Raw genomic sequence first — 14,987 nt, 5'->3', positions numbered from 1 at the left:
CTTTTGATCATTTGCAAGGATATTGTTGGCTCTGTTTTGTTCTTCTGTACTGGGAAGCTCAACCAAGAAAACTTGTAAATTTTCTAGGAACATCACAAATGATCATTTCAGGACTTTGGATAGAAAGACATCTCCTTCATATGGTTAAAAATAGCTGCCAAGTAAGCCAACCCAAGGATAAAATCTTTTCCTTCGAAGGGTTTCCAGAAGAGGGCTTGCTTTCTCATTCAGAAATAGTAAGACTTCGGTGGTTAGTTTGAACAAAAATGCTTTAGGACTTGTCCTTTGAAAGCCAGTGAGAAACATTTCATATATTGCTTTCCCATTTCCTGGTAAACTTTTTCAAATGCAGTGATTGAGAGACCTGCTTCTGATAAAGTTGATGACTTTTATGAATGTTGAAAAACATCTTGCAGAGATGTGGGGAACGTCTTTATTGTCTGTGCCTATCTGTGTAAAAAGCACTGAATAATGACAACAATGGAGAACTTTATCACTTAAGTTTGCAAAATCAGTTTTGAAGGAGGTCCATCTGAGCAGAGAATGAAGCATTTCTTTCCAGGCAAAGTTTTTTTTTTTTTTTTTTTTTTTTTTGGCAAAAGCCCTTTTTACCACCTCTGGAATGTTGACAGCCTTTGTAGTTTGCACTCAAACTCGCAAACTCACATAGTAAGAAAATCGTCTGCATGCCCATAGTGACCCCAAGCAACTCCCTTGAGAGATGTCTGTGGTTTCCTCCAAAATGCAAGTCTGCTGTTTCCTCAATGACCAGCTTCCAATGTTAAAAGATATGTCATCTATTCTAGAACATATCACACCATTTGACGAGGGAACTGCATCCACTGTTTTCCTCTGATCTAATCCAGAAAGTCGCTCAGTAATTTCTGTGCACCTGCCCTTGCCTTCTACATGTCTCTCTAACAGTGTGGGAGAGTTTTCTTCGGCTAAGCCATTTCAGAGTGCGCTTCAATAAAAGCTTATTGTGAAATAGCCAATCCAAGGGTTGGGAGTGTTCCAGCTTTACTGAATTGAGCTTTCCTTAAACAAAACCCCCTGCATCTTTAAATGCATTTGCAGGAGGGACAGACGTGCCACGCCCTTTCAGTTTTGCTGGTTTCATTGTTCCATTCACTAGAAAGAATTTTCCAGCACAAAAATGCTGGCTCTTGTGTTGTCATGTTCATTAAAAGTGAAAGTGGATAATACAGGCGCGCCGGGGTGGCTCAGTCGGTTGAGCGTCTGCCCTCAGCTCCGGGGTCCTGGGATCGAGCCCCACTTCAAACTTCTCTGTCTGCAATATTCCAATGGCAGTGTGATTTCGTCCAGTGACTTTTGATGTGCCAACCTGGCTGAGTGACAGCCCCCCATTCTTTGGTCAAACACTAACCTAGGCATTGCTGGGAAGGTGTTTTGTGAGGTGATGCAAGCTCATAGGCAATTGATTTTAAGTAAAGGAGATTTTCTTGGATAATCTGAGTGGGCCTAATTCAAACAGTTGAAAGGCTTTAAAGAGCAGCATGGACATTCCCAAAAGAAGAAATTCTGCCTGTGTACTTCAGCTCCTGTCGGTGGAGAGATCCAGCTCACCCTTCCTGACCGTCTGCCTTTGTGGATTCTGGGCTTGCCAGCTCCCCTCCCCCACAATCAAGAAATACATATACAATACAACACATCTCAATATATACAGCCATCCTCATTATTCTTGGATTTCATATTTGCAAACTCAGCTTACTTGCTAAAACTTAGTATATCCATACAATGAACAGGAAATGAAAAGGAGCTATTGAGTGCGCCCGGCTGGCTCAGTGGATAGGGCATGCGACTCTTGATATCCAGGGTGTGAGTTCAAGCCCCACGTTCAGTGTAGAGCTTATTTAGGAAAAAAAAAAAAAAAAGATTGAAAAGGAGCTATCGATGATAGGAAGCAGATTAGTGGTTGCCTGAAGAGCCGGGAAAGGGGAGAGGGAGGCAAAGAAGGAAGGAAGGAAGGAAGGGAGAGATTAGATGGGGGTACGAGTGATGGATAAGTCCGCTATCTTGATTGTGGTCATGGTTTGACATAAGTATGCATGACACAGTTACTACATCATACACTTTCAATATGTGAAATTTATCACATGTCAATATACTTCAGTAATGATGTAAAAGACCCCCACATCTTGGCTGGAATTGTTTTAAGGGGTGTCTGGCTGGCCCAGTTGGGGAAGTGTGTGACTCTTGATCTCGGGGTACTGGGTTCGAGTCCCACATTGGGTGTGATTACTTAAAAATAAAACTTTAAAAAAAAATAAAAATAATTGTATTAAAACCTGAACATTAACTTGGAAAGACGGACATGGTTTCAATACTCAGTGCTCCACCCTGGAACACGTGTTTCACACCACTAAGAAAAACATTCACATTTCTTCACACCTTAGGAGTAGTAAGACTACTCCTAATAATTTTTTTTTACTCCTTCTTTTAAGTGTTTTTTTTTTTTTCCTCTCAAATTTTTATTTAAATTCTAGTTAGTTAGGGGCACCTGGGTGGCTCAGTTGATTGAGCATCCGACCCTTGGTTTTGGCTCAGGTCATGATCTCAGGGTTGTGGGATCGAGCCCTGCATCGGGCTCCAAGCTCAGCAAGGAGTCGGCTGGAGATTCTCTCTCTCCCTCTCCTCTGCTCTCTCTCTCTCAAATAAATATATAAATCTAAAAAAAAAAAAATTAAATTCTAGTTAGTTAACATTTTTTTATTCCTAATAATTTTTTTCTGGTTACTTTCATAGGGTCTTTCCCACTGTTACATAATCTAATCGATTGTTAACATATGAGAAAACACGTCTGTTCTTCCTATGAGTGTTGGTCTTGCATTCAAGCCTCTTTGCTCCACTGTCATAAATTTGAAATTTTGGGTTTTTTTGAGTAACCAACTGTATCATCTGCAAATCATATAACCTCCTTTTCACTAGTCATATTTCTCTTGTCTGTTTTACTGTTTCATGTCCTTTTGCATCGTGAACTTTCAGCCCTAGTTAGCTCATGGATGTGGGTGTGCATGTGTGTTTTGCCCTTGATCATGATGAGAACCACCCTAGTGTTATACCATTACGTAGGATGCCAACTTTTAAGTTGAAATTGATGTTGAGGAAAAGATCTGGTATTAGGGACATTGTCAAGCATATGTTAAAGTAGAAAGACCAGAATAATGAACCTTCTAACCCACTTCCCCTAGCTTTGTCCACCTTTGTTTCATTTGTCCCTCCTCCTTCCCCCAACCCCCAGAAAATTTTGAAACATATTCCCAATATTATATTATTTCATCCATATTCCCAATTTTCCCAGGATAATGTCCATATATTTCCAACATTATATTAATTTGTCTGAGATATTTCAATATGTATCTTTGAAAGTTAATGATTCTTTAAAAAAGTTAATCCTGTTATCACATCATACAAATTAAACATTAATCCCTTGATATCATCAAAAATTCAGTGTTCAGATTTCCCTGATTATGTCTTTTTTTTTTTTTTTTTTCCCACTTGGCTATCAAATCTGCATTCAAAGGAGCCACACGTGGCTCGGGGTCTCTTTCAATCTGTGAATTTTCCTTCCCTCTTTTCATTTTTCTTGCTGTTTGTTCACTGAAGACATTGAGTAATTTGCCCTGCAGAATGAACATCGATTTTGCCGATAACAGCCCTGTGGTGTGTTGACCATGTCCTTCTACCCCCTCGTATTTCTAGAGAATAGATCAGATTGAGGTTCAGGTTTTGGGGCAAATATAGGTGATGTCATAGGGCATGTTGCCGGGACCCAGACTCTGAGAGGGAACTTTGCAGAAGGAGGTTTACTGGGCAGGGCTCTCAGGCTCAAAGCCTCTGCAGAAGTGGGGGACGAGGGAGGGGACAGAGGAGCGGCTGGGCAGGGATGCACCCGAGACAGAGGTCTCAGTGCCCATGGGAGCTCTGGAGCGGGGACAACCCCTAGATTGTTCTGGAGGGAGGCAAAGGTGGGGCTTTTGTACCCTCTCATTGTCCTGTCTCTGGGGCAGCAGTACAACCTGTGGGCACCTGCAGGGAGGGACCCAGGTGTCAGCAGCCGGCCAGGCCACACTTCCGGCAGCTGGGGGGATGCCTGCTGCAGTCCTAAAGGCGGAACCTGAGCAGAGCTTGGATGGATACTTCCTACCGCATCACACGGGGAGACACCCTGTCTGGTTGTCTCTCTTCCGATGTTAAGGTTGATCAGTGGTGTCAGCTGTTGCTAGCTAGCCTGCCTGGTCTAGCCATTGTAGGCTGCCCCATCAGCGTTTCCTTAGTAGTTTAAAGAGCCACTGATGATCATATTAGATCTATTTTTTCATGAGTCACAAAATAATGATATTCTAATTCTACCATTCGTTCCTTATTTATTAGCTGGAAGTCTATAAAGGACTTTTCTCCTAAACTCTTTGGTTATCCTGAGGTACAGTTCATACAGAATAGGCAGAATAATTGCTTGGTTCTCTTGATTTTCCAGTTAAAACATATCTAGTGATGCTGGGGCCCTCGGGTGGCTCAGTCAGTTAAGCATCTCCTTTCTGCTCAGGTCGTGATCCCAGGGTCCCGGGATCGAATCCTGCAGGCAGACTCCCTGCTCGGCCAGGGAGCCTGCTTCTCCTTCTCCCTCTGCCCCTGCCCCCAGCCTCAGTGATGTCCTGCTTAGAGGACTGCATTCTCCTCACCACAAACACTGCTTCTGGCTTAGACCCACGACACCCGCCAGCCTCACGAGAATCTCTCCTTGAGTTTTTGCCAGAAATATGAGAAAGATACTCATTTTGTAACTGAACTGATTTGAGTTGGTTCCTTGGTGAGGGACAGATGGGCTACACTAGGTGGAGCTGTCACACAGAAAGGAACATCTATTTGCAGCAAATAAGATGAGGGGAGCCGAGACTCCGGGAGCAGGGGTGAGTGGGTTTCCTGTATTGAGGGTTAGGATGAATGCTTAGAAAGGGGAGCTTCGTCATCGTGTGCGGAGATGGGCACAAGGTCACGCATGTGTCTTAAGGAAAGGTGCCTAAACTTGTATGTTATGTTAATGAGGTTTGTGCGCCTTCTTGGGTGGAGATTTTGCATTATAAGGAGGCAGAGGTAACAGCGGGACAAGGAGGAGGGGCTATGGGCTCGCTCCAAGAGCCAAGAGCTGGAATAAACTAGACAGGGTTTTGGGGTCCTTATCTTGGGTAAGGAGTGCAGGGCCTTGCTTACCTTTGAAGCAGCACTGGGAGTTTTACCACTCATCTATTGTCTCTTGTATGGTTAGGCTATTTCCCGGCCTGGTAGACACTGTTAAGTTTTGCATTCCTTTTAAAATCCTTCACTACTGAGGTGGGGTTTTTTTTGTTGTTTGTTTTGTTTTGTGTTGTTTAGGTTTTTGCATTTCTTGCAATTCTGACACCTCCTAGGGAGTTCTGCAAGAAGTGTGCTTGGGTGAGGAGGGCATAAGTCACGGAAAATAGCTGGGGGTCTAAAATGACTTCTCTTGTATCACGAAAGCTGTATCTCCTCTTTCTTTTTCTGGGGACTCCCTAACTCTTCCTGCTTACTTTTTTTTTTTTTTTCTTTTGGAAGTGTGATCTGGAAAGACCACCTAAGTCTGAAGCTGCCTGCGAGAGAATCAAATCAACTCAGAGAAAAGAAAAGCCAACAGGTAAAAAAGCAATCATTTAAGCACCTGGACTCAGCCATGCCTGAAGCCCTAGAGATTTGTTACATCCACAAAAAGATCTTTTTTCTTGACCTAGTTTGTGGGTGGGTTTCTATCAGTTACCAGTGACTGCAAACTGAATAGGGGAAATCTTTGGGACAAAACTGGAAGAACCATATTCTTCCAGGGACTTCAGCAATCTTACTGTGGGCCCCACTCCCCTGGTAAGAGAAGAAGATATGAGAAGGGGAGATGTGTCTCAGTTAGGTGCAGATACAGAGGTGCTGGTGTGAAAGCTGCAGGGTGGCTAGAGAGGTGGGGGAGAGCAGCGACAATCTCCAGAAGGGGAAAGATGGACACTGCCTAGTCCACTCTCTCTAGCAGAGACCTAACAGAGGCAACTCTAGCTCGCAAAAGGTCCCCGAGGGGGCCTTCTGGGCCGCAGCTGGTTAGCAATGCCCATGGGTTGCTAGAGAGTCAGAGGCACTCAGTGGCAGCGTGGGCACAGGGCGGTGGGTGAATAGGTTAACTGTGTCTAAGTCAGTAAGAGTGATGAGGAAGACAGCAAGAAAACCCAGCTTTGGTGAGAATGATCCAGACCACAAGCCCTTTGGGGGTCCCAGAGATAAGGTGAAGGCTGGGTCTGCACTGGACAAGGGGGAATATTGATCAGTAGGACTTAGGGACAAATGGGAGAGCAAGTACCTTGTTGCTCAAGACCAGGAGCCGGATAGGGGCTCTGGCCGTGTGCAGCCTGCAGGAGTCCTGGGCCATGCAGCTGTGTTCTCTCTGCTGGGTTTGGCACCCAGCTTATATCAAATTCGTACAAGGAATTGGAGAATTTGTCCTTCTTCACATCAGCCATGGCTTACATAGGCTGGAGCGACTTGTTTCTTTGGAGTCTGGAAGAACTTACTGCCCAAAGGACCTCCAGAGACTCCAGGAAGATGATTCTTTGATAATGCTTTCAAATTCCTCCTCACTTATGGGAACATAACGATTTTCATTTTTTGAATCTGTTTCTTTTATTAATTTGAACTATACTTTTCAAAAAACATTTATAAATCTATTCACATATTCATATGGGAATAGTAGTACTTATAATTTTACATTATAATCTGCATTAATTACCTCAACTTGCTAATTATATTTGACTTTTTTGTCCTTTTATTAAGTTTGGCGTAGATCTAATGCTTTCTTTTTTTGTTCAAGAATCTACTTTTGGGGCGCCTGGGTGGCCCAGTCGTTAAGCATCTGCCTTCGGCTTGGGTCATGATCCCAGGGTCCTGGGATCGAGGCCCGCGTCAGGCTCCCTGCTCCACGGGAAGCCTGCTTCTCCCTCTCCCACTCCCCCTGCTTGTGTTCCCTCTCTCAGTGTCTTTCTCTGTCAAATAAATAAATAAAATCTTAAAAAAAAAAAGAAAGAATCTACTTTTGGGGGCTCCTGGCTGGCTCATTTGGTGGAGCATGCAACTCTTAATCTTGGGGTTATGAGTTCAAGCCCCATGCTGGGTGTAGAGATTACTTAAAAATAAAATCTTTTTAAAAAAATCTACTTTTGGATTTCTTTATCAATTCTGCTGCTTTCACATTCACCAAACTTAACTTTCATCTTTATTATGCCTTTATGATTTCCTTCTTCTGGCTTTGCTTTAGTCTGTTTTACAGTTCTCTCCCTGAAATTTTGAGTTGAAATGTTAGATCAGTTATTTATATTATTTTTTTCTTATAAAAATGAATGCATCTAAAGTTGTTAAATTTTACAGTGTTCAACAGTCACCGATTTAGGGCCAAGGCCTGACACTTAACAGCTTTGAAATCATAATGACGTAAGTTGGCATTGTCCCATAATGATATGGTATTCCTAATTCAAAATAATCAGACATTATGGTTTCTATTTTCTCTCTTTTTTTTATTTTTAAAGATTTTATTTATTTATTTGAGAGAGAGAACAAGCAGTGGGGAGAGGCAGAGGGAGAGAGAAAGAGAGACGCAGAGAGACAGAAGCAAACTCCCTGCTGAGCAGGAAGCCCCACGTGGGGCTCGATCCCAGGACCCTGAGATCATGACCTGAGCCGAAGACCGACACTTAACGACTGAGCCACCCAGGCGCCCCTCTATTTTCTCTTGGACTCGACAGTCATTAAGAAAGAGGCTAGGATTGTTGTCATTGTTCTTCTCCCCCCCCCCGCCCCCATCCCCTGTTGTCAATATTCTTGTTGTTTGCTTTACTTTTGTGGGTATTTTCTGGTTTATTGTATCATGGACTTAGTAGTGTTTGGCCTGTCGAATTTCTGCTTTGGAGAAAACTTGATGTTTTCTTTCCTCTTAATACACATATGTGGTGGAAGTTTCATGTGCAAAAGGAAGGTACAAACTGTGTGTGGTACAGAGTTTGATATGGATCTTTGATACAATCTTATTCACGAAAGTGTTGCATCTTTGATGGTCTTTAATTTTTGTCAGTTCACTCTATTCTGGGTTGCATATTTAATCACACTATTTAGTAGGGGAAAGACTCTCACTACTTTTATGTTTCTGGCAACAGCTAGACTGGTGCAGCACAGCTGGGTCCTCTGCTCATGCCACAGTCAAGGTGTTGGCTCGCTGCATTCTCATCTGGAGCTCAGGCTCCTCCCCCAAGCTTATTTCTGTTACTGGCAGAATTCGGCTCCTTGCAGTTGTAGGACCAAAGTCCCCATTTCCTTGCTGGCTGGCAGCCAGGGGCTGCTCTCGGCTTCTGGAAGCTGCCCTCATTCTTGGTCACTTAGCGCCTCCAGCTTTAAGTCTGCAATGGCATCTGGAATCCTCCTCCAGCTTCCAATCGCTCTGACTTCTCCTTCTGCCACTGGCCAGAGAAAGCTCTCTGCTTTTAAGGGCTATGAGATTAGATTAGGCTCACCCGGATAATCTCCCTGTCTTAAGGTCCACTGTGCCATAAGGTGCAACATAATTATAGGGGTGATATCTCATCGGATGCACAGGTTCCTGGGGAGCAGGTGGGGTGTCCGTGATGGGTGGCAGGGCGGTGGGCAGGCAGGGTGTGTGTGTGTCTGTGAGAGGCATACTGTTATGCACAATGGCTCTTCATTATACAACATACATGTTATGAGAAACTTTCTATTTTTCAAGTGCCAGACAGCACAGCTTTACATTACATAAAACAAATCTAGCAAGAAACTTTTGATCAGGTCTGGGTGAGCTGGGCTGATTTGAGTCCTGCCTTTCACCTGGCAGCTGGTTTTAGTTAACTAGAGGCAGCTGTGGTGGATGGTCAGCTGTTTGGACACCTGCCTGAGGGTCACCCCAGACCGCGTGCATGGCTTCCGTGTGGTTGGTGGTTAGCGTTCAGGTTTTGCGGCCCAGCCGCCTGAGCGCAGATTCCCCCCGCTTGACTTAGGGCAGCCTGCTTCGGCAAGTGGGGCCACTGCCCTTTGTCTCCCGGATGAGCAGCCGGGTCGGACCAACCCTGCCGCAGGAGGCCCCTGGTTTTTTACTTGAGCTGAATTTTATGTCACTTGCAACCAAACATATACTAACCAATGTTGGTTATACACAGTGTTAGCTTTATATAAAAATTAGAGGGCTCAGCCTGTCTGTAAGGGCTCAGCCGCTAAACGATTCCAGGGACAGCGAACTATTCCCTGATCACCTAAGCCCTTTCGTTCGGACCTCAGAAGGCCTGGGAGGGTGGGCAGGCCTGTGATTTCTGCCAGCCGCGAGGGGCTGCACTCATCTCCTCGGTGGGTAAAGCAAGAATAAGTCCTCCTTCCCCTGAAAGAGCCTCCCTCCCTAAGGTGGCCCAGAGGACCTCGAAGCCATCTCGCTCCCCCCAAGGCCACCATGTCTGTCCGGATGTTGGCACACTTCTGCCTCCTGAACTGGGCCTCTCAACTCAGTGAGACAGGCTCATGGTAGAGAGCCTTATACAGGGGCGCCTGGGTTAAGTCTGAGTCTGGATTCCCGCTCAGCGGGGAGTCGGCTTGTCTCCCTCCCCCTCTGCCCCTCGCCCAGCTCGCACGCTCTCGCTCTTTCTCTCTCTAGAATAAAGAAATCTTAATAAAAGAAAAAAAAAAGCCTTATACAGATAAGCCAAAAGAAAAGAATAAAACCCGGGGAAGCCCACTACCAGCAAACAGTTCCTGTTAAACAGTTTGGTGTGGAGCTTTCCAGCGTCTGTGAGGCACACATGCCCTTAGGTAACGCCGGGGTCTTTGGGGTCCAAGTAACGCAAGTTAACAGATTTCCACAAAACCAGCTCAAGTCCTCCCTCCCCTCCCATTGTCACGCTATCCTACGTGGTCAGTAGGGGGCGCTCCCGCCATCTCCCGGGATGGCCCGGGAGCCCAGGACTCCTCCGGCCCCGCCCCGCCCCGCCCCGCGGGCTCGGTCCCCGCGGGGCCCCGCCCCGGGCCCGCCGCTGCCCAGCCGGTCCCGAGGGGGTCAGTGCGCCGCCCGCCACGGCCGAGCTGCGGGCCCGCAGGTGCGCCCCGCCAGAGCCCCGGGATTCGGCGGATTCCACCGTCACTCACCGCCCTCCGCTCCGCATCCCCCCCCCCCGCCCCGCCCGACGGCAAATTGCGACTGTCCCCACTAAAGCCCGGGGCGGTTCAGGGATGGCCTCTGAGAGGGCGCCGGTGGGACGCCCGCGCCCTCCGCTACCTCCTTTCGGCACCGCGATTACAAGCCCTTGGGGGGCAGCTGCCCAGCCTAGGGGCGGGGGCAAGAATTCCGGGCATTCCTGTTAGATTCGGCCGCGCCGGATTAAAACAAAGCGCGAGGCGATTCCTAATCGGTCCCCGGCGGGGTCAGTAAATCCCTGCCCGGGCCGCGGGTTCCCCGCTGCGTCGCTCGTCCGAGTCGCGGGGGCAGCTGTTTAAAACCCTGGACTCGCGCCCACTCCGAGGGTCGCAAGTAACCCGCCTGCGTTGGGGCCTGGACGCGCGCATTTTTCAAAGCTCCCTGGGGGACCTTTCAGACAAGCTGCAGGGTTTGAGTCCTGTCGGAAAGGATTGAGCTCCGTGCCTGGCGTCTCCTGGACGGTGTAAAATTTGTTCCAAGATGCAAGTTTTGAATTAGAAATACATGCAAAAGTTGCATTCCGCCCCATTATGTGTCTGTTCGTTTTAATATAAAAGCAATTGTGAAAAGAATTTTCAGAAAGAGATACATTTATAATTCGTACAGATATATAAATGACCTTGAGGTAAAGATTTCTTTTATTCACCTGAGGGCAAGCGAATGCTACAGCCGGTTCAGAGACATACGGAGTGAAGGCATTGAATTCCAAACGGAGGCAAAACTGGTTTTTCCACGGCGGGGGCGGGGTGGGGGTGGGGGTGAGGCACGTGTTCCCCTAGCCCTCAGAACCTGCAATTTAAAAAAGGTGCAAAATAGCTCAAGGACAATGAACTGGGCTAGGAGCGGACCGCTTGGGGTTGTGCTTTAAAGCTTAGTGTATTTTTGAAACAGGTTTTTCTTCACAATATTTTAAGTAACTATCTGGAAGAAAAATTTTTTTTCTTAACAGGGCTAATACTGCTGGGCTCCCCCAAACACCAAACTATAAGATTTCCAAATCACTCATTGGATATAACACTTTTCTACTCTTTGGGCTTTGGGGCAAAAATCCACAAATACACCGGGAAGTTACTACTGACGCGAAAAGGAGGGCCTGAAGCTCTTGGGAGACAGTAGGTTGAAGGGTTAAGGAGAACAGACCTAAGTTCCAGTCCTGTCCTGTCACACAGTAGCTGTGGGACCTTCTCCTGGGAGCCTCAGTTTCTTCACTTGACCGTGGTGTATATTGGGGTTTCAGAAGCTTCTCTCCCTGCTCCTTCTCAGCCCGAGTGGACAGAGCAAGTCACCTGGGAACAGGCTTTCTTTGTTCAGGCTAGGGTTCTTTGGGTCGTCTCCTATAGTTATGTAAACGTGGCCCAGTGGGCATCCTTGGCTACCCCTTCTCAAACCCCCTTGGAATGCAGAGCTGGTGGCTGGGGACCAGGGAAAGCTATGTCGTGTTCGAAGCCCAGGGCCTTTGGGGAGAAAAGGGTTTGAGACCCATCTCCCTGTCAGCCTGCTCCTTAGGATCAGGTTGAGGACCGACTAACATTTGTTGTCAAGGCTAAGAGAAGGATCTCTTTGTGTGTGAATTGTGGGCCCCCCTACAGCTTGTGCCCAGAAGGCAGCATCTAAGAATGCGGGGGGCTGAGCAGGCCCACGTTCCACAGCGCCACCGTGTGGAGGGACAGGCAACAGTCGAAGAGGGCGGCTCAGGCTTTTCTGAGAGTCGTTGGATTTGTGGACTTCGGACTTTGGAAGCCCTGGAAGTTCTGTACAACTTGGGAGTGAGTGGGCTCCAACAGGGAGAAGAAATAATTTTTCTGAGACCTCCCTGGAATAAAAGACAGATAAACAAACAGAAGCTTAGTCACATGTATACCTCCTGTATGCATGGGAAAGACCCAGGAAAGCGGAGTCAAACTCTACAAAATGGCCAAAGCCACCACCCTAAATACCATCTTCAGCTAAAGATTAAAGAAAGATGTTGGGGCAGATGGTGTGTGTTGGGGGCGGGTAGTCACTTATGGGAGGTTATCAGGAAAACACAGCGAACGAGCCTGAGGTTGTTACGTAGATTTCAGACCCTGCCCCTTCTGCCTTGATGCTTCTCCATCCCCCTCTTCCTGGTGTAGAGAGGGACACCCAAATAGAGATTTCTTTTACGGGTTTAAATATCCTTTACAAAAGGGTCACATCTAACTCAGTTTTCAGAGCTTCTCCTGTGTCCGCTGTTTCTTAAAAATAACCAGCTCAAGATAATTCTCATGCCAAAGAGGTATATTTTGGTGTGTCATGTTCTACTTCAATTTTCTGCCAATAAGGGTCCAGGAGGGACTCAGACTCCATCACTCAATGAGAAACAAAAAATGTATCTGTGTTTGTACCCTCAGGGAAGGACATACCCATTCTACATGTGAAATGCCAGGCAAATTGAATAAGCTCCAGAAAATGGCCCTTACCATCATTGTTACTGGGGAGCAAGATTGTTAAGACCTGAAAGGCCTTTGTGTCTGTTTCCCAAAATGATCAGCAAAGCAGACCTTGGAAAGGGCGAGGTCACACCCCTTGGAGGCAGCCAGGTTACACTCCCAGGCAGATGGAGGAAATGAGGGCCAGCTGGGTGAAAGGGCCGGAGCTGGGTCAGGAGCTGGCTGAGGGCTGGTCAGCGGGGGTGCCCTCTGGGCCGGGCCAATCCTCTGGACACCTGGCTTAGGGTGGGCAGGGTCTCAGCAGGTTTTCCCAGTCACCAGCCCCTTCTTTTGTGAAGCCCTGTTCCTGCTGTGGGGACAGTGGTGGGGACGCCTTGGGGCCATGTTCCACGTTCCCAGCCTGAGGTTCCTGGGGCCTGGGACCGGCTGCCTCCCCATGCCCCACAAGGGGGACTGAGGTCAAGGGCGTGTTTCTAGGGTTCCCATCTGATCTTGTTTGTTCCTGGCTCTGGAAGCGGTGATGAGTCCTCAGTGCCTGCAGGAAGCATCCTAACCCTTAGCCAGACGAGCCCTTTTACCAGGATGCCCCCACCCCCGTCCCTCCCATCTCCACACCGTCCACACCAGGCAGCTGGCCCCTCCTCTGGATGCCCCACTGTTTTCACTCACTTCTGGGCTGTGGCACCTGTTCCTGGCCTGGCACATGTTCTCCTTCCCCTTCTACCACAGGAATGCCACTCCTCCTTTGAGACAAAGGTGCAGCGTCAGGCCCAGGGCTGAAGCCTGCTCCTCACCCTGTGCTGGGGGGCCTGTTAACACTGGTTCCTATCGGTGGGCTCCCCGACCTTCCTCCTTTCCTTCTGCTGAGCTAACTGCTGGCGCCCCACTCGTCTGCCAGCTTTGTTAGCCCAGGCCTGGGCCCCTGAGGTAGGAAATGGGATCAGGAGCAAGGCTGCCCCTGGGGCCCACGGCTGAGGCTGAGGCAGTCCCCATGCTGGGAACGCACAGTCTGCTGAGAGCTCCCGGTCCACGGGGCCCAGCTGGAGACACCAGTGAGCCCCGTTGCTCTCTCAGGATCAAGTCTGAACACCTTCCTGAACCTAGAAGGCCTCGCAGGCCCTGCCTCCCTCAGGGGCTCCTGTTCCTTCTCACACACATCCCTCGGCCCCCACCCCAGGGAGGAGCTCTTTTCTGCTTCAGCATTCCAACCGCTTTCTCTACCTCCAGCCCTTCGTATAAGCCCTTCCTTCTGCCTGCCTGTTCATCCCTCAGGGCACAGCTGAACCCAGTGCTGCCCCGGACTCCCCCCCCAGGCCTCGTCTGTCCAGTGGTCCTGCCACCTGCTGGGCTCCTGGATGGTGTCTCCCTTCCCCCACCATGCTCTTGTCCTCCGTGGACTGAGCTCTGGTTAGACAGAAGCCCCACGGCCCCACTCTGCTTTCTGGAGTCTTCCTGGCTTCACAGGGTGAGAGGGACAAACAAGGCTGACAACTTGGGTCTGTGACCTGTGCTCAGAGGGCTGTGTGCTCAGTTTAATTCTCTGTTGTGACGGGACGCCTGGGTGGCTCAGTCGGTCAAGCATCTGCCTTCGGCTCAGGTCGTGATCCCAGGGTCCTGGGATCGAGTCCCACATCGGGCTCCCTGCTCGGAGGGGAGCCCGCTTCTCCCTCTGCCTGCTACTTCCCTTGCTTGTGCGCTGTCTCTCTCTCTCTCTCTCTCTCTCTCTCTCTCTGTCTGGCAAAAAAAAAAAAAAAAATTCTCTGTTGTGCCAATCTTGAAATTCATAACTTTCTAAAACCAGGGGCCCTGCTCATTTTGCACTGGGCCCTTCAAATTACCTAGCTGGTCAACAGAGAGGGGAGATGTGGGGAGATCTGTGCTGACGAGGAATAGCAGCAATGTCCCTTTTCCTTCTCTTAGGGCTTGGACCCGGGCAGCTGGGGCCACGAGGGACACCCATTTAGTCTCAAGCCCCTGTCTGTCCTCTAAGATGTTGCGTTATATGAGGACCCAGCCCTTCCTTTCACTTCCCCAGGGTAGACATGTGGGGGCATCTGACCTACTCCACGATGCCTTGAGCTGGGCGCAGGCGGGGAGCTGCTGGCTTGCTCACTTTTGGCCCCAGTGACTCTTGGGGCGATGGCTGTTCTCCCCACGCTGGAGGTAAGCAACTTAGGCCGAGGTGCCCCATACACGGCATTCCCCTGGACCCCCAACCCTGGACCCCACTGAGCCACTGTTTCAGTGCTTCTTGCCAACCTTATCAATGCATCCAGGTGGACTGAAGGGACATCAGGGAGCCCATCGGCCCCTGCATACCCCCA

General features: G+C 48.5%; 1 long non-coding RNA gene across 1 annotated transcript; it reads left to right on the top strand.

Moving 5' to 3' along the window:
- The first annotated feature begins 4,885 nt into the window (after positions 1 to 4,885).
- Positions 4,886 to 6,934, top strand: LOC113919206. Its single transcript, XR_003518890.1, has 3 exons — positions 4,886 to 4,931; positions 5,596 to 5,674; positions 6,884 to 6,934. It is a non-coding gene; the product is annotated as an uncharacterized LOC113919206 (long non-coding RNA).
- Positions 6,935 to 14,987: the final 8,053 nt, after the last annotated feature.

Source organism: Zalophus californianus, chromosome 3 (genome assembly GCF_009762305.2).
Source record: "Zalophus californianus isolate mZalCal1 chromosome 3, mZalCal1.pri.v2, whole genome shotgun sequence".
Taxonomy (NCBI): domain Eukaryota; kingdom Metazoa; phylum Chordata; class Mammalia; order Carnivora; family Otariidae; genus Zalophus; species Zalophus californianus.
Note: the sequence above shows the minus strand (reverse complement) of the source record. Positions and strands in the feature narration are given on the sequence as shown.